The sequence below is a fragment of the Adiantum capillus-veneris genome, chromosome 29 (genome assembly GCF_014529385.1).
Source record: "Adiantum capillus-veneris isolate H3 chromosome 29, ASM1452938v2, whole genome shotgun sequence".
NCBI lineage: Eukaryota > Viridiplantae > Streptophyta > Polypodiopsida > Polypodiales > Pteridaceae > Adiantum > Adiantum capillus-veneris.
The window spans coordinates 136,470,020-136,493,903 of NC_140959.1; the positions used below are offsets into that span (position 1 = coordinate 136,470,020).

The 23,884-nt window shown below is 49.5% G+C and overlaps 1 protein-coding gene and 1 pseudogene across 3 annotated transcripts in view; both read right to left on the reverse strand.

Annotated features, from left to right (window-relative positions):
• Positions 1-23,884, reverse strand: part of LOC147419958 (putative ABC transporter C family member 15) — a 222,328-nt gene that overhangs the window by 182,051 nt on the left and 16,393 nt on the right. The window lies entirely within an intron of this gene.
• On the reverse strand, positions 17,570-19,051 carry LOC147419960 (uncharacterized; annotated as a pseudogene).

The following is a 23,884-nucleotide window of genomic DNA, read 5'->3' on the forward strand; positions in this document are numbered from 1 at the left end:
AGAAGTGAAGGAGCTCATGGTACTAATGGGGATAGATAAAGTGACGCATGCAAGAGCATGGAGAGTTGGCAAGAAGAGTGGAGGAATGGGGGGTACAAGAGAGGGCTCTCATTTTGCGCTTCCCCTCAATTGAGGCTAAGAAGGAGTTCTTGAGAAGGAGGTCCACCCTCAAGAAGATTGGTGTCTTTCTTGGCGACGAGCTTACCTCTTTCACAGCTTGCCCACATGAAGGAAGTCATGCTAGAGATTAAGGCCACAAGAGAAAAGGGAAAGATAGCCTTTTACAGAGATGGTCGGGTGGTGATTGTAGAGCAGAGCTTTACATGACGGCGTGAGACCTATGGGACCACACTGAAGATGGATACTTGGAACTGTAACGGGTCTATGAGGTTGGATGTTGGTGCCTTTGAGGACAGTTTCACAGACAGGGACATTGTATTCTTATCAGAGACTCACCAAGCCGCTGGACAGTTGATGCCACATGTGGTGGGGTGGTACAGATGGGAGACAGCCCACAAGACAGTCACGAGATCTGAGCATGGGAGAGAGGATCAAGAGTAGCAGCAGTGCTATTTAGGGAGGAGTTACGGCCACTACTACATATCGTACGGAGAGATGATCATGCTAGATACATGTGGGTGAGGTTGAGAGCTAACACAGGTCGATTTCTATACATTGCCATATGTTACTTCCCCCCCCCCCCCCCCCCCCCCCCCCCAGTACGTCAGTATATGCTGCATCCAAACGGCAGTCACCCTTCTCTATACTAGACGATGATATATTGGAGTTTTTTGGGGATGGTGATATCATCCTTCTAGGAGACTTCAATGCCCGAACAGGCAACTCTCAAACAGTCTTCTATGACGCTGCAGATGAGACGCTTAGAGAGATGGATGTGGGTGAGTTGGGGCTTGAAAAATGCTCACATGACAGAGAGCAGAGGAGTATGGGAGATACCTCAGAGATGACGACTACACATGGGTTAGCTATACTTAATGGCTTACGGCAATTTCCCGTAGCAGCAGGTTTCACATGCTTTCCACATAGACACGGGGCCAGTATAGATGTTATGACACAGCCGAGCTTTATTCCTTGTATTCAGGATATCACAATAGGTGCCAGACCTGTGGGAATAGCAGTGGATCATGCTCTCTTGACACTGTCCATCTCATTTCAGTATAGCACAGCCCAGACATCACGAGTCGGGTCACATACCCGTTATACATTTACACGAGAGACTGCGTCAGTTTATACAGAGGAGATTTGGGATTGTCTATGCACAGCTGGTTCAGGCCTCACAGTGGAGGAGTGCACCACTTTACTGACCGGGACTCTACATGATGTAGCATCAGAGGCATACCCACACACTTAGTCGAATCAGAGACGACATTCAGGGAGCATGCCCCAGAATAGTTGGTATGATGAGGAGCGCAGAGAGATGAGAGCCCAGCTTCAGAGGGATCTTCTGTTAGGAGTCATCACTTACAGACAGACTCGGATTGCTTCTCAGCTCTTTGTGCAAAGGAAGAAACAAGCTTACTTGGCCCAGATGGAGCAAGACTTGTATCAATTGTTCTTGAGTAGAGACTCGGGAGAGGCATGGCGACTCTTTCATGAGCACTCCCCTCCCCCAGTGATTACTTCTCCTGATGTGTGGGGCCAGTATGCGACATCGTTACATATGATTCCTAGACAAGAACCCCTTCCAGATCCTACAAAGCCATGCCCACCTACGAGCACCTTCTTTACCACTGAGCTGGTAGTAGAGTAGCACTTTATACATGCTAGGGATATGATGGTAGAGGTTCTTGCAGTGTTGTTCAATCGTGTCATGTGTGAGGGATTACCTAAGACTTGGAGGTTGTCTACTATTGTGACTATCTTCAAAGCAGGGGATCCTACAGAGCCTAGGAATTACCGCACTATTATGGTTGGACACACATTGGCACGGTTGTATGCATCCATTCTTGAGCAGCAGCTCAGTAATTGGGCTGAGGGTAAGGGTGTACGGGCATAGGGTCGGGCTGGTTTCAGGAGGGGTTTCTCCACTCTTGATCATATTCTGACACTCAGAGCCATCATTGAGGAGGGCAGGTCACATGGGAGACGGATTTATTGTGGCTTTGTGGATTTCCGCAAAGCATTTGACATGGTACCAAGAGCTCGATTGATGCGTAGACTATAGGATATGGGGGTACCCATAGTGTTGATTTGGGGGATTATGGATTTATACAGATCACTGATGGAATATGTACGCACCCCGGAGGGGAAATCTGACTTGGTTCACTCCACTATTGGGGTGAAACAGGGTTGCCCATTGTCTCCTACTCTATTTGGTATGTATGTTGATGAGGTGTCTCATTACATTGACAGAGAGGGCGATAGAGGTGCTCAGTTGGCAGGGACGTGGATCCCATCGTTGTTATATGCTGATGATATTGTGTTGATCTCTGACTCACCAGAGGGTATGCAGCAACATTTGGATGCTACACAGTTTTGCAAAGGATAGTGGATTGTCTGTAAACCTTGGTAAAACCAAAGTTATGGTGTTTAACACCACATCACAGTGGATCAAGAGATCAGCCCCTACTTTCACATATGGTCAGGATATTGTGGACTATACAGATGCATACACTTACCTTGGGGTAGTCTTCACTAGACAGAGGTTTTCTTTGGTGAGTGCAGCAGAGACTAGACTGACAAGAGCTTATGCGGCCTTGGGAGGCTTGGAGAGGATGTGTTTGCAGGTTTAGTTCGAGGAACCTCGGACAAAGTTATGGCTCTTTGATACTTAAGTAGCCTCAGCTAGGGTGCAGGTATGGGGACCTTCAGTAGGCCAGGATGGTTCAAGACGTATGGAGAGGCCCTTGGTATCTATGATCTCTCGATTGATTAGAGCCAAGGCCTCCTTACCTCACGCTATCATTCGAGCAGAGCTAGCTGCCCCCCCTATGGAGATTGAGGCGCTTACGGGATCAGTCTCCTTTGTGCACAACCTAAGGGATACTACTAGAGACAGATATGCTAGACTGACCCTTGAGTCTTCCACACAGTTAGCTATACAGGGGGACACTTCATGCTGGTATGCTCAGATGACATATGGTTTTAGACGCATGGCTTCACCATGGACAGGTTGCCTCCTTTCAAGTACTCTCTTCATGCACCCTCGCTGTCTCTTACATGGGTGGAGATTACTAAACTCATTCGTCAGGACCATATCCAGCTGGACACCAGGAGTACATGGATAGATCCGCCTTAGGAATTGGGCACAAAGATGGCTTTCTATAGAGAGCATCTTCTCCACCTCACAAGAGATGGGTTTGTGATTTGACCTAGCTACATGGACACACATATGTCTCATGGTATGCGTTGTGCCATTGGCAAGATACGCACATCCTCACGTCAGCTCAAGATTGAAACTGGTAGATTCAGAGGGATACCAGCAGACAACAGGATATGCCACTTATGCCAGATAGAGCCAGAGACAGAGTTACATTACATATGTCATTGCACAGTGTACTATGATATATGAGGCCGTTTCCACTGGCTATTCAGAGAAGGTTTTGGTCCTTTATCTAGGGTCATGAGTTATGAGGACCAGAGATGTCTTGGACTATATCTACTTGAGTTACACAGACATAGAGACACTTTACTGGGGAGAGCTAGAGAGAGACACTCCCAGAGACAGATTACAAATTTTTTTTCACTAGATATGGGACAGCCAGAGGAGTAGACACCGGTCCACACTCACTCGACCATTACTGACACTCTTATCGACCGAGCATTGGAGCTACAGAGATCAAGACGACCACAACTGAGGAGAGGAGCTACACATTATCGACGGAGACTACAGCAGAGGATTCGAGCTATACTCCAGAGTGCAGATGAGGATGGATCCTCACCATTTCTTCCCCCATTCTGTCATTGTCACATCCAGTTTACTGGGTACCTATTGTATCAGCTCTCACATCCACACAGTTCCAACTTGTAGCAGTAGTAATTTTGTTCTAGTTCTTTTGTATCCAGACATGGTATCAGATTCACTATTTTGTAACAGATTGGTCTCATAGGCCATTTTGGCCTTTTGAAGACATTAATATAGCATTTGAAGACAGATATGCTAGACCGGCCCTTGAGTCTTCCAGACAGTTAGCTCTACAGGGGGACACTTCATGCTGGTATGCACAGATGACTTCATGGTTTCAGACGCATGGCTTCACCATGGACAGGTTGCCCCCTTTCCAGTATTCTCTTCAGGCACCCTCGCTGTCTCTTACACAGGTGGAGATCAATAGACTCATTCGTCAGGACCTGATCCAGCTCGACACCAGGAGGACATGGATAGAGCCGCCTCAGGAGTTGAGCACGAAGATGGCTTTCTATAGAGAGCATCTTCTCCACCTCACAGGAGATGGGTTTGTGATTCGACCCAGCTACATGGACACACATATGTCTCATGTTTTGCGTTGTGCCATTGGTCAGATACGCACATCCTCACATCAGCTCGAGATTGAGACTGGTAGATTCAGAGGGATACCAGCAGACAGCAGGATATGCCGATTATGCCAAAGAGAGCCAGAGACAGAGTTGCACTACATATGTCATTGCACAGTGTTCTATGAGATACGGGGGCGTTTCCACTGCTTATTCAGAGAGGGTTTTGGTCCTCTATCTAGGGTCATGAGTTATGAGGATCAGAGATGTCTTGGACTATATCTACTTGAGTTACACAGGTATAGAGACACTTTACTGGGGAGAGCTAGAGAGAGGCAGTCCCAGAGACACATTACAGATTTCTTTTCACTAGATATGGGACAGCCAGAGGAGCAGCCACCACTGCAGAGCTCGTCCCACACTCATTCGACCACTACTGGCACTCTCATCGACCGAGCATTGGAGCTACAGAGATACAGACGACCGCGACTGAGGAGAGGAGCTACACAGCATCGACGGAGACTACAACAGAAGATTCGAGCCATACTCTCTCGACATCCAGAGTGCAAATGAGGATGGATCCTCACCATTTCTTCCATCTTTGTTTCACACACTGTTACATCCAGTTTACCGGGTACCTATTGTATCAGCTGCTACACCCACGTAGTTTTAGATTGTAGTAGTAGTAGTAGTATTTTGTTCCACTTCTAGTTCTTTTCTAGTTCTTTTGTACCCAGACATGGTATTAGATTCACTATTTTGTAACTGATTGGTCTCATAGGTCATTTTGGCCTTTTGAAGACGTTAATATAACATTTCATTTCATTTCATTTCTCTCTTCTACAGAGGCCTGGGGCTAGTATGCATCATCTTTCTACACGGTTCCTGAGCAACCCCCCCGATCCAAGCCCACACACATGTGCTTTTTTCACCGCGTTGAGATGGTGAGGAAGGCCATTGACAGGATGAGGACTGGGAGAGCATATGATCATGATGGCTTAGTGGCTGAGCATTTCACGCATGCCAGAGATTTACTAGCAAAGCTTCTAGCAATTATGTTTAACCGTGCCATGTGTGAGGGCTTGCCTGATACTTGGAGCCTATCTACTATTGTACCTATCTTCAAGTCGGGAGACCCTATGGAGCCTGGGAACTATCGCACTATCATGATTGGACACACATTGGCACGGTTGTACGCATCTATTCTTGAGCAGCAGCTGAGTAGATGGGCAGAGAGCGAGGGGATACGCGCAGCCGGGCAGGCAGGTTTCAGGAGGGGTTTTTCTACTCTTGACCATATCTTGACACTCAGAGCCATCATTGAGGAGGGCAGATCGCGTGGGAGACGGATCTATTGTAGCTTTGTGGATTTCCGCAAAGCATTTGACACAGTGCCCAGAGCTAGATTCATGCGCAGATTACAGCAGATGGGAGTACCTACAGAGCTGATTTGGGGGGTCATGGCATTATACAAGTCAGTAGTGGGACATGTACGCACCCCAGAGGGTCTATCCACACCGGTTTACTCCACTATTGGGGTGACGCAAGGCTGCCCGCTCTCTCCTACTCTATTTGGTATGTATGTAGATGAGGTTTCTGACTACATTGAGAGAGATGGTGATAGAGGTGCACAGCTGGCAGGGACATGGATTCCACTATCGTTGTATGCTGATGATATTGCGTTGATCTCCGACTCTTCGGAGGGGATGCAACGTAACTTGGATACTTTGCATAGGTTTGCCCAAGAAAGTGGTTTGTCCGTCAACCTTGGTAAAACCAAGGTCATGGTATTTAATACCACCCCACAATGGATCAGGAGGTCAGCGCCCGCCTTCACATACGGCCAAGAGAAGGTGGAGTATACAGATGCTTACACTTACCTTGGAGTGGTTGTTAATGGGCCAGCATTTTCATTGAGGAGGGCAGCAGAGGCTAGATTGACAAGAGCCCATGCAGCATTGGGTAGATTGGAAAGGATGTGTTCACAGGTTCAATTTCAGGAGCCTCGGACGAAGCTCTGGCTCTTTGACACTTTGGTGGCTTCTGCATTGCTTTATGGAGCTGAGGTTTGGGGACCTTCACTGGATCATCACGGGAGGACAGGCCGCAGTGATGGATGGGGGGACATGGAGAATCCTCTGGTCTTTATGATCTCGCAGCTCATTAGAGCCAAGGCTTCAGTACCACGTGCTATTGTACGAGCAGAGCTAGTTGCCCCTCCACTAGTGGTTGAGGCCCTCACCAGATCTGTCTCCTTCATACACCGCATGTGGGAACTTCCCAGAGACAGATATGCACGCCTTGCACTTGAGTCCTCTCGACAGTTAGCCGTGCAGGGAGATACAGCAAGCTGGTATGGGGAGATGACATCATGGTTTCAGGCGCATGGGTTCAGCAGAGACAGATTGCCTCCCTTCCAGTACTCACTGGATGCGCCCTCTCTGACTCTTACACAATCCGAGATCACCAGGCTCATTCGCCAGCACTTGACTCAGCTAGACACCAAGAGGACATGGATACAGCCAGCACAGGAGTTGGGCACGAAGATGGCTTTCTACAAAGAGCATCTCCTCCAGCTTACAGAGGATGGTTTTGTGACAAGGCCCAGATACATGGACACCCACTTGTCTCATGGGATACGATGTGCTATTGGCCAGATATGCACATCTTCACACCAGTTGTTGCGGATCGAGACTGGGAGATATAGCGGAGTACCAGCAGAGGCCAGGACATGCCCCCTATGTGACATGGAGCCTGAGACAGAGTTGCACTACACATGCCACTGCCCCATCTACTACGAGATACGAGCCCGCTTCCATTGCTTGTTCAGAGAGGGCTTTGGACCATTCTCTAGAGTCATGCGGTACGAGGATCAGAGATGCCTGGGTTTGTTTTTGCTCAAGCTACGCAGACACAGAGAGAGCCTGATGAGAGGAGAGGCTAGCCAGTCTCAGAGACAGATCACAAACTTCTTTAGAGCTGCCAGTGGGCACCCACAGGAGTTGGTACCACAGCAGAGCTCGTTGCTTTACACCAGAGGCATACTGATCGACCGAGCGACTGAGCTAGGGGGATCGAGACGCCCACGACTGCGGAGGACTACACAGCATCGACAGAGGCTGCATCAGAGGATTTGGGTCACTTTGGCTTGACATGCACGACGCGCGGTCAGACTACTGACCATGGAGGAGATTGATGAGATCCGCCAGCGACCGATGCTGGATCTCCTGTGATCTAGCTATCCCAGCTAGCTGTTTAGCTGCTTAGTCCACACCTAGCAATTTAGGATTCCATAGTATTTTATTTTGTCATCTTGTTACTCTGACTTTGTATCAGATCCACCACATTGTAACTTTCTGGTCTCATAGGTCACTTTGGCCTTTTGAAGACGTTAATATAACATTTCATTTCATTTCTCTCTCTCTCTCTCTCTCTCTCTCTCTCTCTCTCTCTCTCTCTCTCTCTCTCTCTCTCTCTCTCTCTCTCTCTCTCAGAACACTTGCTGTTCTGATGGCGGGCACTTGCTGCTATGGTGAGGGCTTGCCATTACTGCCCCCACAGGCTTGCGCCTTTGTCCTACAGGCTCGCGCACTCCAATTGGGTGCCCACAGGCTCCCACCACTCCCTCCCCCCAAGCTCGCGCCAGCGCCACCCTCCCCAGGCCCCTACCTGGTCAGCAGCGAGCTCATTTTTTAGTACCTGCTGCATTTTTGATTGCTCACACCAAGCTTGGACAGGTCCAGCCCTACACGCAGGCCCTTTTCTAGGAATGCAGGTCCAGCAATACACACAGGAATTCTGTGAGAAAGAAGTTTTCAAAAATACAATTTCTGCAATTTTTCACAAAAATTTTGCAATTCTTGCAACGTTTTCAGAAGTACAGAACAGGTGCTTTGTGCAAACAGACACCGAGACGGGCCCGACATGGCGAAAGAAGTGACCAAAGAAGAAATGGCCAAGAGAACAAGAAGTTGGTGGACTCCACCATCAACACTATCATCAACCGCCTCTCCAAGCTTGAGAAAGAGGTAGAAGCCTGTAGCAGGGTTACAATGTCACTTCACAGGACATACAATTGGACAGTGGTCCCTACCCCCTCGAGTTGGTCCCTATCACCCCTACCCTCTCCAATTGGTCCATACCCAATCCCAATCCCCTCGCCCCTATCCTCTCCAATTGGTCCATACCCAATCCCAATCCCCTCGCCCCTACCCTCTTCAATCGGCCCCTACCCAATCCAATCGGTCCCTACCCTCTCGAATTGGTCCCTACCTTCTCCAATCGGCCCCTACCCAATCCAATCGGTCCCTACCCTCTCGAGTTGGTCCCTACCCTCTCCCATTGGCCCCTACCCAATCCAATTGGCTCCCACCCCCTTAGGCCCTCGCCCCTACCCACCCCCCCCCCTCTCGCCCCTACCCTCCCCTCCCTTGCCCTCGCCCCTACCCACCCCTTCACCCTCGCCCCTACCCTCCCCCTCACCTCCCCTCGCCCCTACCCACTCTCCCTTCCCCCTCGCCCCTATCCAGCCTTCCCTCCCCACCCTCGCCCCTACCTACCCCACCTCGCCCCTACCCACCCCCTCCCTTGCCTTGGCCCTAACCAGCCCCCCTCGCCCCTGGTCAGACTGGCATCCAGGTCAAAATGCTTGCTAGGAGCTCTTTCCAGATGGACAGATGCCCAGTAACAAGACTGTTGGTGGCGGTGATGATGCCTTTAACACCTTCTTCGGTGAGACGAGATGGGAGCGGGAAAGCATGTTCCTCGAGCTGTGTTTGTTGATTTAGAGCCCACTGTGATTGATGAACCAACCTGGTTACATACCCCAGAATTCACTTCATGCTTTCATCATATGCCCCAGTGATTTCAGCAGCTAAGGCCTATCATGAGCAGTTGTCCGTTGCAGAGATAACCAACGCATTTGAGCCATCGTCAATGATGGAAAAATGTGATCCTCGTCATGGTAAATACATGGCATGCTGCACAAAGGGGCAGAGAAATTTTGTGTAATCCTATCACAGCAGCAAGTTTATGAACCTTTTTGGCTGTTTCCTTGGGGCTTTCAAGCATTCACCTGGTTGCCATCACAATGCCGTTAATGCTTTTCGTTTTGCCATTAAGATGGAGCTTAACCGCATCCCGTTATTACTCAAGCTTCTGATCATCCCTCTTTTCGACAATTTCATCTGCAAGTGCGGACCAGGTCATTTTCTTCTCACTATAGTTATGGAGGATAAAGATGCGTTGGATCCAAACCGAGCATATCTCTTTGCTGAGGAGCCTCAGTCTGTTTTGCCGATTGGGATTCTTGGACTATGCAATCATATTGGGTTCTTGCCTATTCAAAGGCTTAAGGCGTTGCAAGCAAGACAGTGTTTTACTCCACTTTTGAGGCATGTAAGGTCATGGTTGGGCCTAGCACCTACTTCAAGAAATGTACGGATGCAGCACCTAGTGGTTTTCTTTCACAGTTTTTTCAGTATTCCTCTCACCGAGACGGTGAGCGGTCTTGTGGCGGGCAACCTGTAGCAGGGCTACAGTGTCACTTCACAGGACATACAGTTGGACAGTGGGTTACACTGGGATTGGTTCACACTGGACGGACCCTCTGGACGGACGTTTGGTCTGGGAGTGACACGTGGCAGGGTACCTACCGACGACCGACGGTGGCCTAGTGGACCTCGTGGCCAGGTCACCACATGGCTGACATTTATGAGCCGTTGGTGGCTCTTTACGGTGCTACATATGAGTAGTAGCGGTCGGTTATCTTATCATTTTTCTTCACCTTTGGTCCAGCATCGTCAAGAGGGCAGTGAGTCTATGCACAGAGCACATCTTCACCATCCCTGCACATCTGAGCCTCGACACCCCATTGTACCTCTGAGTCCTGGGCTGGAGTTGAGTGTGCTGCCACGCCAGAGTCTGTACATGGTTCTTTGAGCTAGTCGAGTGCACATGTTCTGGTCCACTGTTGTGTCTCTGTTGTTATCCCTTGTTTCTGTGTTTCATTCTGTTTGAGAGAGTTTCCATTGGTTTGAGTGAGATTGTCACGCACATTGCACTGAGGGGCACCCACACTGTAGAGAGCACGACACATTATCCACGCTACAAAGCCTTGCATAAGGAAAAAGAATGGACCAAGGAGAAAGAGACTAAAGAACAAGAGCACAAGAAGGAGACCGACAAGTGGAAAGGAACCCAAGAAGAATGGAAAAAGGAGGAGGAAATGCAAGAAAAAATGGCCATCCTCAAGGCCTCCATCGCTTCCCTCACCCCCGAAGAAGGGGAAATCAATAATGAAACCAAAGAGGCCATTAAAGAGGAGCTCACTAAAGCCCTCACCGAACGCTTGGAAGACACTCTCGAAGCAACGAAAGAGGGATGGGTAGAAGTGGTCAAGAAGAACATCAAGAAAGAAGCAAAAGAGGATGCACACAAGGAAGAAGCTCTCCTTGTACACACCACCTCGAAGAGGAAAAAATGCGCCATGCCCGTCGCCTCAACATACGAGTCACCGGCATTGAAGAAGTGAAGGACTCCACCCCCGAGAAAGAGGGCAAGACTTACGGCACAACACTTCTAGAGGATCTGGCGGAGTAGCAGTCCTCTACCGCCGCTCACTTCATAGCAGGATACAGATAGTAGCACGCGATCCAGAGGCACGCTACATGTGGATACGGATTGAGCTATCTGAGGAGCACATCCTCTACATCGCCGTATGCTACTTTGCACCTAGCAGCTCCAAGTTTGCACAGACAGGTGGAGGGGAGACAGAGGAGGTACACACACACGGAGGAGAGGAGGAGGATGATACACACTTACCATATGCATGTCTTAGGGACGAGATCATGGAGTACTCTAGACTGGGTGAAGTCTTCCTCACAGGGGATTTCAATGCCAGGACACAGAGTAGACAGTGTGATATTTACGACTTCGACGACCCAGAGCTACTCTCAACTATGGAGGACACAGGGGCAGAGAGGATCTCTAGTGATACCACCACACCCACACCATATGGGAGGCACCTACTTCGCTTGGGATCACAGCACCGTCTCGTTATCTATAACGGGATGGCGCAATGGCCATCATCCGGCGGCCTGACTTGTATACCGCCATCAGTAGCCAGCAGAGGTAGTACAGTGGACTACATCATTGGCTTCAGAGAGACAACCCACCTACTCACATCCTTCACCATCCCACCATTGCCTATTGGGGCTGACCACGCATATCTCGCCCTCTCTCTCACTCGCTCACCCATCTCACATACACCACCTACATCCACACCATACACCACTATACACTTCACACATGAGCTAGCCCACGTTTACTCATCACATGTATATGAGGGGATCTACACTCTCGACCCAGACACACCACTCTCGACACTCACTAGCCAGCTCTCAGCAGTTCTACACACCTCAGCCCTCAGCTACTTTCCACACACTACCCACAGTGGCCGGCCCCCCCCCTCTGGGACGATGCCCCAGAATCGCTGGTACGACAGGGAGTGCAGAGATCTATACAGACAGCTACGGGCTCGACGAGCCTTAGAGGAGATTACTGAGAGCGAGGTCAGACGACAGATGAAGGCCATCACACACCGTAAACGGCGGGCCTTCGAGGAGGCACAGGAGCTTGAGCTATACCACCTTCTTATGAGTACAGACTGCGCCACAGCATGGAGGATTCTGAGAGAGCCACGCCCCACCACCCCCCTGGAGGACCCCCAGATTTGGCATGATTATGCCGAGCGCTTGTACCAAAGACCTGGGCAACCACTGATCCCAGAGCCATCTGATCCTCGACTTTCTTCACATCTAGCATGGTGGAGAGGGCCATCCGACGCCTTCAGCATGGCCGATCAGCAGATCACACTGGACTACAGAGTGAGCACTTGATATATGCAGCAGACACTCTTTCCCCCTTGATAGCACGTCTCTTCAACCGTGCCTTGGTTGAGGGACTACTAGAGGAGTGGACTATGCACACCATCATGCCTATCCACAAGTCTGGCGACACCCTAGATCCAAGGAACTGCAGGACTATCATTATTGGCCACACACTGGCCAAACTATATGGAGCTGTCCTTGAGGCAGAGCTTAGCAAGCATGCAGAGGCATCAGGGATACGAGCGTCAGGACAGGTAGGCTTTCGACGCACTTTCTCGACTATCGACCACATTTTCGTGCTTCGCTGCCTGATCGATGGAGCGAAAGCACGGAAGAGGAGACTCTATTGCTGCTTTGTGGATTTCCGCAAGGCCTTTGACACTATCCCTAGAGAGAGACTCTTCCAGCGCCTTCAGGAGCTACAGATACCATCTGAGATGATATGGGCCATTCATTCTTTATACGCACAGGTCTCTGGTAGAGTGCGCTGCCCAGGTGGACTATCGGATTCCATTGCTAGCACTATTGGTGTGAAGCAAGGATGTCCCCTCTCCCCGACTCTATTTGGTCTCTACATTGACAAGATATCAGATTACATTCTACGCGCAGGAGGGGCGGGATTAGACTTGGCAGGTATACCAGTACATATTATGCTTTATGCTGATGATATCATCCTAGTTTCTGAGACACAAGAGGGACTACAGAGCCACCTACGAGCCTTGGATGATTTCTGCACACATCGAGGGCTCACAGTGAATCTTGGCAAGACCAAGGTCATAATCTTTCACACCTCCAGGACAGTACGGAGCCGAGCAGTACTCACAGCAGCAGGCGGGCAGGTCGATGTGGTTGATTCATATGTATACCTGGGGGTGACTTTCACTGGCACCACTGGTAGATTTTCCATGGCACAGGCAGCCCGAGACCGGCTTACACAAGGATATGCAGCGCTGGCCACCTTGGAGCGCAGATGCCATCAAGCCCACTTCCAGGAGCCCCGCACCAAGGGGTGGCTTTTTGACACTCTAGTCACACCTACCATGATGTATGCAGCCGCTGTATGGGCTCCAGGGCTATCCGCATCCCTATGGACACAGATAGAGCGCCCACAGATCATCATGATCTCCCGTTTGCTCACCACAGCTCTCTCACTTGCAATGTGTAGCTCGAAGGCTTCTCTCACACCAAGAGTGAAGCTCACAAGTGGTTGCTACACCTAAGTCTCTCCTCACGCATAGAGTGTTGGGGTGCTGTGTGAGATGTTGAAGGTTGTTTTACAAGAAGGAGACGGGCCTATTTATAGGTTGGAGACCCCTCATTAAGATTATTGGAAATCCTAATTTACAAGCTAACAAATCAGGATTATGATTTTTTTGAATATCAAAACATTGCGGGCCTTCTTTGTCTGCTTGAGTCATGGGTGTGGGCTCAAAAGAGAGCATTATTGATGGTAGATAAGGTGAAAGTAAGTTTTAAGGAAGGGAGAGAGAGAGAGAGAGAGAGAGAGAGAGAGAGAGAGTTACTATACATGTTTTGAGGTGAGGTGTCTTTTATGGTTAGGTCAATGCTATTTTGTGTTAGTATGTTAGTCGTTAGTAATCACTAGAAAGTTAATGTTACATTTACAATGGGTAGAGTGAGTTGATTTGATGAAGGAAGAGGGGTGAATTAAAAGAGAATCATTGAGATGGTGAAGCTTTGAAGAAGCTTGAACTCACCCTTGTGTAGATTGTGGAAAAAATGACCGCTGGTCTTCTTCTTCTTCTTCGCTTCTTTACGCCGCCGCCACGGTTGACCACCACGATGAAAAGAGGATTTGTTGATGAAAAATCCTCAATTTGCAGAAGTTATCATGGTTAAGATGCTGAATTTTAGATATTTTAGGAGAGGTAAATGAAATTGTAACATAGAAGCAATAGAGAGAGACATGGAGAGGGTGTATGTATGTAGAGGTTCATAAAAGAACTATAGGGATGAGAGAGAAGGGTAATGGTGAAGAGGGTGGGAGAAGCCATGGAAATTGCAGGTTTGAGTGAGGGAAGGAGAGGGAGGGATGTGTAAGAGTGAGTAGGTGTGTGGAAGGGTGAGAGAAGACTAAAGGCTACTTGTGAGAAAAGTGGGCAGATTGGGGTCCACTCAAAAAATCATAGCTCACCGTTGGTAGCTCCAAAAATCATGAAAAAATTTGAGGTGATTATTCAGAGTGTGAACTACATTTTTTCTTTTGACCACCGCTCCAAATTCGGAGTGGAGATAGGTGCCAAAATTCTCACCAAAAAGCCTGTTTTTTATGCCTACAAAAGTCTTTTAGTGGCCCCCTCCTTTGTTGAATTTGTACAATGCATCCAAGAGTGAGCCCCTCCTTTGTCATATTATAATACAAAGCATTCAAGTCACCCTTGACCCATGCATGGAGGAGGATTATTGGTGAAATAAGAAATATATACATGGTGGGACTAGTGTATGGACTATTCATGGACTTTAGCTCAATGAGCACATGGTGTTAGAATAATGAGTAAAAATAATAATAAAAATATGGAGGAGTTATGGATATGGAAAGATATTGGAATCATATGATATGGTCCCTCCTTGAATTATTTTGGGTGAAAGAGGAAAAGGTATGCAAGTAAATAATATAATAAAAGTAACCAATGAGTAGAAATCAATTTTTTGTTTTCACGAGGGTGAGGGTGAAAATGTGGGAGTGATTTGTATAAAAGAAAAATATGAGGTTAGAGTATGTACATATTGGCAAAAAATATAATTATGGTGTAAGAGGATGAAAGAAGGTGTACATAGGTTTAATAAAACACACACCTAAGTAGAAATATTTAAATAAAATACCAAAATAATTATAAAAAATCCCTATATTTAGGCCATATATACAATGAAATATTTACACACAAAGAGGCCATAATATACTTTTATTTTATTTTTTTTTATTTTTATTTTTTTTTGGCTCACCTAGCCCAGTGACTAGCTAGCTGAGGGTTTTTAAGAAAATATGGGGAAAGTTCCTTAACTCACACACGCCTATATATAGTGAAATGGTAGGGATAGCCACAGTGTTTGGGTGATTTTGGTAGGGTGAGGTAACTCACTATGGCAATTACAGAGAGCCGAAAAACGGCCATCACTGCCAAGCTCAATAAGGTGTCTGCCATATCCAGTGTTGTCCTGTCCCCCATCTGCAGACACTCTACTCACCCCCATGTCCTCTGCATCAAGTGCCCTCATGATCTCCGGCTGCTCCATGTCATAGATCTCACACTGTCGGCTCTGTGTCCTCCCGTTGAAGTCCCCCATGAGGAGGACTTCCCCGAGTGATGTGTAGTGAGAAATGTCCTCCGACAGTCGAGAGTAGGGGTCCTGGATAGCATATCGTGATCCATGTGGTGAAAAGTAGCAAATGGCAATGTATAGCCCTCTCTCGTGGGTGAGCTCTAGCCGTACCCACATATAGCATGCCTCCTTGTCTGTACTCATAACCTGTATTCGGTTGTGTAAGCTCTGTTTGAATAGTATGGCCACCCCTCCTGACCCCCGAGCTGTACTCTATCTGGTGATGGTCCTGTAAGTCGACTCCCACTGGAATCCTGTGACTACAGGTAGTCCTCTCTCTGGGCTCTCATGTGTCTCCGTAAAACATACAAAGTCATGCTCACTGATGATCTCCTCCAGGCGCTCCGGATGTGTCCATATAGAACCATTGCAGTTCCAGACTGCCCCTCTGAGTGGTGTCTCCTGTGCTAGTGTATGTGTCTCATAGGTCCCGAATCCCTATGAGATTGGGCGGCCGTCGATGAAGATTCTACCATCTCGAAAGAAGGCCTTTTTACCTTCTTTCCGTGCCTGAAGGACCCTAGGCATGCATGATTTCCTGTGCTCGATCTGCATCCTAGTGAGGTCCTCGTCCATAAAGATATGGCCGCCTTGGAGGCCTCGTAAGAGCACCCTTTTGCGAAAAAAGGTGGTGCGGTCCTCATCTCCTCGTAACTGCATGATCAACGGGCGAGCTCGAGTGGTGTCACGGCCGGCTCGCCATGCCTTTGTAAAAGGCATAGTCTCTTTGTAGCCTAGTTGGCTACAAAGCTCTCGTGCATCCTCCTCTGCTGAAGGTCCCTCTTTAAGGCCAGTGATCCTAACATTGTGTTTCCTCATCTGGCGCAATCGCTCCTCCTCGAGAGTAAGCTGAACCCTCAAGTGCTCTCCCATGTGAACCTCCTCGCATACCTCCTTCTTGATATTCTTTTAACTACTTCCACCCATCCCGATTGTTTGGCCTCCATTTCTTTGATGTTTGCTTTCCATTTATTTTTGATCTCTACTTCTATGTCTTCGAAGCTCGAGATTTCCCCCTCTTCCCTGGAGATCCGGAGGTGGTTGATGCTTTCTTGTATACGGTGTATCTCCGTGTTGGAGGTGTCACGGAGTTCTTCGAATGCTTTCTTCCAGGCCTCCTTTTCTTCTGTGAGGCCTCTGATGTTATCCTCCATCTGCTTCATCTTTTCCGTCATCCTCCTTACTTCGGCGTTCAGTGCCTTGTCCGCATCTTTCTTGGCCTGTGTGATAGCTCTGCCTATCATGTCCTCCACCTCTTTCCTGTCAAGAGGTGCCATGGTCGAGCTCGAGGAGGCGAGGCTGAGCGCACGGGAAGCCTAGTGTTTACAGCCCATCCCCTTGAATGTTGAGAGAGAGAGTGAGTACCTGCGTGTTGCCCTGTTGCAAATTTCTGTGCAAGGCTGCATCTGGGTGTGTTGTTGTTGCGGGTAGGCACGTCAGTCGCTGCAGGTGCTGAAGGTGCTATGCTGCCGCTGACCTTGCTACCCCACGGGCCCAGCGCGCTGCTCTCCACTGCAGGTCGTCACCTGCCCAGCGTACAGCTCATCCCCAACAACAACAGCACGTCGTCACCTCCACAGCACGCAACTCGTCACCTCAGCAGCAGTAGGTCGTCCCCTCCACAGGCCAGCTCGCGCTGAGAGAGAGAGAGAGAGAGAGAGAGAGAGAGAGAGAGAGAGAGAGAGAGCTGCTGTTTCAAGCTTCGCGCGCTGCTGTTTCAAGCTTCGTGCTGAGAGAGAGAGAGAGAGAGAGAGAGAGAGAGAGAAAGAAAGATCTTTTAACATCCATAGGAGGCCGAAATCGGCCTATGAGACAAATCAAAGTACATGGGGTGGGTGTCCTCTGGATATCCTGTGAAGGATGAAAAGGTACAAAGCAAAAATAGCTATCCTGTGTAAGGACTGAGGGAGGAGGGAGGTGGTACAAGGGTGGGGTTCTAAAAAACAGGGGAGAGATGCAATCCTATATGCTGGGGTATATACAATCATGAAAGAAATGCTATCATATCTCTAGCTCCATCCTGTCCCGTAATCAGGGTGTAAGACATGATGCATGGGTGAGTGAGGTGTGAACAATCCCCGTAGGATGGCAGCTGGATCTGAAAAAGCTCGGATGCGTCTCTCCTCTAGAGATCTGTAGTAGCGCTCCTGGATCTCCTGGATCTCTCTCTGGTGAAATCGGGGTGCCCTACACCCATGGGGACGTGGACGTCTGCGAGCTCGGACCTCCTTAGCCTGCTGTAGAGTCACTCCTCTCTGAGTAGTCTGGGATGGTGGTACTACTGTGCCCCTCTGGAAGAAATCTGTAAGCTGTCTGGCGCTCATCTCTCACGACTGATGATGTCTGAAGGAGAGAGTCCCTGTGCTGCTGTGCCTCTATGAGGAAGCGGCCGAAAAGTCGCTAGTCTCCGGAGTGAAGAATCTGGTGTAAGGTGGGCTGATCTGCAAACAAAGTCGGATATTTGCCTCTGATCCCCTCATATGCTCTACATCTGCACACAAAATGCTCCTCACTCTCAATGTCTGTTGTGCAAAGTCTGCATATCCTCTCTGCCCTGGGGACATGTGCAGCTCTCCCTGCCTCAATCTCTAGCTGGTGTGATGATATTCTGAGCTGTCCAATGGCAACCCGTGCTCTATGTGGCATGTGGACATCCATGTATCTCAGTCTCTGGATGAAACCATCTGCTAGGATGGTTAGGAAGTGGTCTCTGTAGTATTGCCTCTTCGTAGGAAGAGGCTCTCTGGGTGTGATCCATGTCTCTCGGATGTATAGCTGCCAGAGATCCTGTCTGAGAACTCGATTCCTCTCATGGTGTGAGAGGCGTATGTATGGGGAGTCAAGATCATACTGAAAAGGGGGCAAGTCTGTGATGTCCAAGCCATGGGATGTGAACCACTCTGTGACCTGTGAGTACCATGCTCTGGTGACCCCCTCCTGATGTAGCTGTATCGATGCCTCGAAAGCTCTGCGTGTGAGTCTGTCTGGTGGAAGCTCTCGCATGCGCTGGATGAAGCAAACTGTCTGGAAGAGGGCGTCTACTAGCATCGGGGGTGCCGCTAGCTCTGCTCTGATGATGTCGTGTGGTACTGATGGTTTGCTATGGAGCAAACGAGAGATCATAATGATCTATGGGCGCTCTATCTGTGTCTAGAGAGATGCTGAGAGTCTTGGTGCCCATACTGCGGTAGTGTACATCATGGCAGGTGTAACTAAAGTGTCAAAAAGCCACCCTTTGGTGCGGGGCTCCTGGAAGTGGGCCTGGTGGCATCTGCGCTCTAAGGTGGCCAATGCTGCATATCCTTGTGTAAGCCGGTCTCTGGCTGCCTGGGTCATGGAAATCTGCCCGTGGTGCCAGTGAAAGTCACCCCCAAATATACATATGAATCAACTACCTCAACCTGTCCACCTGCTACCATGAGCGCTGCTCTACTCCACCTGGGCACCGCACTCTACCTATGACCTGTGCATACAAAGAATGAATGGCCCATATCATCTCAGATGGTATCTGTAGCTCCTGGAGACGCTGAAAGAGTCTCTCTCTAGGGATGGTGTCAAAAGCCTTGCGGAAATCCACAAAGCAGCAGTAGAGTCGTCTCTTCCGTGCTTTCGCTCCGTCGATCAGGCAGCGAAGCACGAAGATGTGATCGATGGTCGAGAAAGTGCGTCGAAACCCTGCCTGTCCTGGTGCACGTAGCCCTGATGCCTCTACGTATGTGCTGAGCTCTGCCTCAAGAACTGCCCCATATCGTTTGGCCAATGTGTGGCCAATCATGATAGTCCTGTAGTTCCATGGGTCCAAGGTGTCGCTTGATTTGTGGATCGGCACAATGGTGTGCATGGTCCACTCCTCTGGTAGTCCCTCAACCAAAGCGCGGTTGAAGAGCCGTGCTATCAAGGGGGAGAGGGTGTCTGCTGCATAGAGGAGGTGCTCGCTCTGTAGTCTAGTGTGGTCTGCTGAGCGGCCATGCTGGAGGCGTCGAATAGCCCTCTTCACCATACTAGATGTGAAGAAAGTTGAGGTGGTAGGTCGAGGGTCAGGTGGCTCCGGGATCAGTGGTTACCCAGGTCTCTGGTATAGGCGCTCGACGTAATCATGCCAGATCTGAGGATCCTCCAGGGGGGTGGTAGGACGTGGCTCTCTGAGAATCCTCCATGCGGTGGCGCAGTCTGTACTCATGAGAAGGTGGTATAGCTCAAGCTCCTGTGCCTCTTCTAAGGCCCGCCGTTTACGGCCTGTGATGGCCTTCATCTGTCGCCGGACCTCGCTCTCAGTGATCTCCTCCAAGGCTCGTCGAGCCTGTAGCTGCCTGTATAGATCCCTACACTCCTCGTCGTACCACCGGTTCTGGGGCATCGTCCCATAGGGTGGAGGTCTACCAGTGTGGGTAGTATGTGGAAAGCAGCTGAGGGCTGAGGTGTGTAAAACTGCGGAAAGCTGGCTAGTGAGTGTAGAGAGTGGTGTATCTGGGTCGAGAGTGTAGATCCCCTCGTAGACATGCGATGAGTAAACTGTGGCTAGCTCATGTGTGAAATGTATGGTGGTGTGTGGTGTGAGTGTGGGTGGTGTGTGTGAGATGGGTGAGCCAGTGAAAGAGAGGGCAAGATATGCATGGTCAGCCCCAATAGGTAGTGGTGGGATGGTGAAGGATGTGAGCAGGTGAGTTGCCTCTTTGAAGCCAATGATGTAGTCCACTGTACTGCCGCCGCTGGGTACTGATGGTGGTATGCAAGTCAGGCCTCCAGATGATGGCCATTGCGCCATCCCGTTGTAGATAACGAGACGGTGCTGTGATCCCAAGCGAAGTAGATGTCGCCCATACGGTGTCGGTGTGGTGGTGTCTCTGGATAAACCTCTCTGCCTCTGTGTTCTCCATGGTGGAGAGTAGCTCTGGGTCGTCAAAGTCGTAGATGTCACATTGTCTACTCTCTGTCCTGGCGTTGAAGTCTCCCGTGAGGAAAACTTCTCCAAGCCTGGAGTATTCCATGATCTCCTCCCTGAGACATGCATATGGTGAAAGTGTATCATCCTCCTCCTCTCCTCCCTGCGTATGAGCCTCATCTGTCTCTCCTCCGCTTGTCTGTGCAAATCTAGAACCACTGGGTGCGAAGTAGCAAATGGCAATGTAGAGAATGTGTTCATCACAGAGCTCAATCCGCACCCACATGTAGCGTGCTCCTGGGTCACGGGCTACTATTCGTATCCTGCTATGGAGTGAGCGATCGTAGAGGACTGCTACTCCGCCAGATCCTCTAGTGGTGTTGTGCTGTGTGCACTTCCTGTGTGTAGACTCCCACTAATAATCCTGTACTCGGGGTAGACCTCTCTCTGAGCTCTCATGTATCTCTGTGAGTAGAATGACGTCTCTGTCATGCATCACCTCCTCCAATCTCCCTGGGTATGTCCACAGAGAGCCGTTGCAGTTCCAAACTGCCATGTGTATCTCCTCATATAGTGTCCCATAGGCCGCGAGTCCCTATGCTACGGCCTTGCCATCGATGATGACCCGGCCGTCGCGATAGGAGGCTCGTTTTCCTTCATTGTGTGCTTGTTGGATCCGGGGCATGCATGCTCTTTTACGCTCCACTTGCATTTTTGTGAGGTCGTCATCTAGGTAGATGGGGGGGCCCGTGAGACCTCGTAGGATTACCCTCTTTCGGATGAAAAGGGTGCGCGCTTCTTCCGATGGGAATTGGAGTATAAGAGGCCTCTTCTTGGTGAGGTCTTTGCCGGCTCGCCAAGCTTTGGTGAAGGGGGTTGGGTCTTCCAAGTGTGTTGCATAAGGTTTTACCATCTTTCTCGGGGGTGGATTCCTTCCTTTCTTCAATGCCGGTGACTCGTATGTTGAGGCGACGGGCATTCCGCATCTTCTCCTCTTCAAGGGTGGTGTGTACAAGGAGAGCTTCTTCCTTGTGGGCGTCCTCTTTCGCTTCTTTCTTGAGGTTCTTCTTAACCACTTCTACCCATCCCTCCTTTGTGGCTTCGAGCTTGTCTTCCAGGCTCTCGGTAAGGGCTTTAGTGAGTTCTTCTTTGATGGCCTCCTTTGTGTCCTTGTTGATTTCCCCTTCCTCGGGGGTAAGGGATGCGATTGAGGCCTTGAGGATGGCCATTTGCTCATGCATCTCTTCCTTCTCTTTCTTCATCCTTCAAGATCCTTCTTTTTGTCTTCCTTCTCCCTTGCCCATTCTTCTTTCTCTTTGTTCAAGACTTCTACTTCTTTCTCAAGTTTGGAGAGGCGGTTGATGATAGTGGTGATGGCGGAGTCGGTCAATTTCTTGTTTTCTTTGATCGTGGCGTGTAGCTTGTCCTCCATTTTGGCCATTTCATCCTTTGTGGCCCCTTTTGCCATAGCCGTTCAGGGGGTGACTCAATGGGTGAGGCCCCTTTGTATTGAAGGTTGAAAAAGGTGACAGGAGAAAACTTGACGGGCAGGGCAGTGGGAATAGACTCCAACGCCGGGCAGGCCCAAAACGAAAGTTTTTTTTTTATAAAAAAAAAGGGGCTGCGCGCAAGTAATTAGGCGCGCAAAACAGGCTGCGCGTAGGTAGTTGGGCGCGCGCAGGCAGTGCAGCAGGTCATGGCGAGGGTGCAGCAGGGCACGGCGTGCAGTCAACAGTCAACAGGGCATGGCGAGAGAGAGAGAGAGAGAGAGAGAGAGAGAGAGAGAGAGAGAGAGAGAGAGAGAGAGAGATTTTAACGTCTATGTGAGTCCGAAGTCGGCCTATGAGACAAATCAAGCATACAGTGGGTATGTCTTCCATCTCTCTGAAAAGACAAACAATCCAAACTGTTACAAAATAAAGAGAAAACCTCGGTGTATGATGGGATCTAGGGAGGGGGGGGAGAGCGGTAAATGGAGCTCTAGTAATAGGGATGTGTGAATGTCTAAATGCTCGGGCTAGTACAACCATGCAAATGCATCAAGCTAGCTAGCTCCATCCTCTGCTAATAGGTGGGTGTAGAATGCGGTACATGGGAGGATCGGAGGCAAGGGTTGCTCGGATGAATCCAGCTAGATGAGCCACCATCTGGGCTCGTCTCTCCTCAGCAGCTCGATGCTCTCGGGTCTGGATCTCCTCAATCTGTCTATTAGAGAGTCTCGATGGATCGGCCTGCTAGAGAGTCTCGATGGATCGGGAAGTGGACGAGGTATGGTCCTCCAAAAAAAATATGTAAGCTGTGACCCCCCCCCCCCCCCCCCCCCCCCCCCCCGCGTCTCATGTGGCTGCCATGTCTCTGTATCTCTAGCAGGTAGTGTCCCAACTGTCTTTAATCTCGAGAGTGCATGATCTCTGCAAGGTAGGTTGCCCTTTGAATAATGACTCGTATCTGCCTCTAATATCAGCATTGGCTCTGCATCTGCAAACAAAATGCTCCTCACTTTCCACCTCCTCTCTGCATACTCGACAGACTCTCTCCTCCCTGGGAATGTCATGAGCTCATCCCACCTCTATCTCTAGTCTGTGTGATGATACTTTGAGCTGACCAATCGCCACTCGTGAGCTGTGTGGCATGTAGCTGTCTATATAGCGTGGTCGATGTATGAACCCATCCTCGAGTATGGTAAGGAAATGATCTCTGTAGTGTGACATCTTCCCTTGAAGGAGAGATGTGATCCAAGTTTGTCTGATATCTAGCTTCCAGAGATCCTGTCGGAGCACAATGTTCCTCTCACTACGTGAGAGCTGAACCTAGGGTGAGTCGGGTCATACTCGAACGGTGGCAAGCTCTCAAGACAAGGCCACGTGCTATTAACCATGCTCTGACCTGGGTGTACCAAGCTCTGTCATATTCAGACTCTGCTATCTGTATGGCTGCCTCGAATGCTTGTCGTGTGAGTCTGTCAGACAAGAGCTCTCTCACTCTCTGGATTAAGCAGACTGTTTAAAAGAGTGCCTCCACTACCATGGGGGAAGTAGCAAACTTTGCCCTGATAATTTCCTGTGGCACTGCATGCATGCATGCCTCGAAACAAGCGGAAGATCATGTATATCTGTGGTCTCTCAATCCGTGCCCACTGGCTATCTGTCAACCCGGGTGCCCACTTTGTTGCTATGTACATTAGGGTTGGGGTGACTAATGTATCAAATAGCCACCCCTTTGTGCGGGGCTCCTGAAAGTGTGCCTAATGACATCTCCGCTCTAACATGGCCAAAGATGCATATCCACAAGTGAGTGTCAATGGCAGCCTCAGCCATGGAGAAGGGCCCTGTCTGCC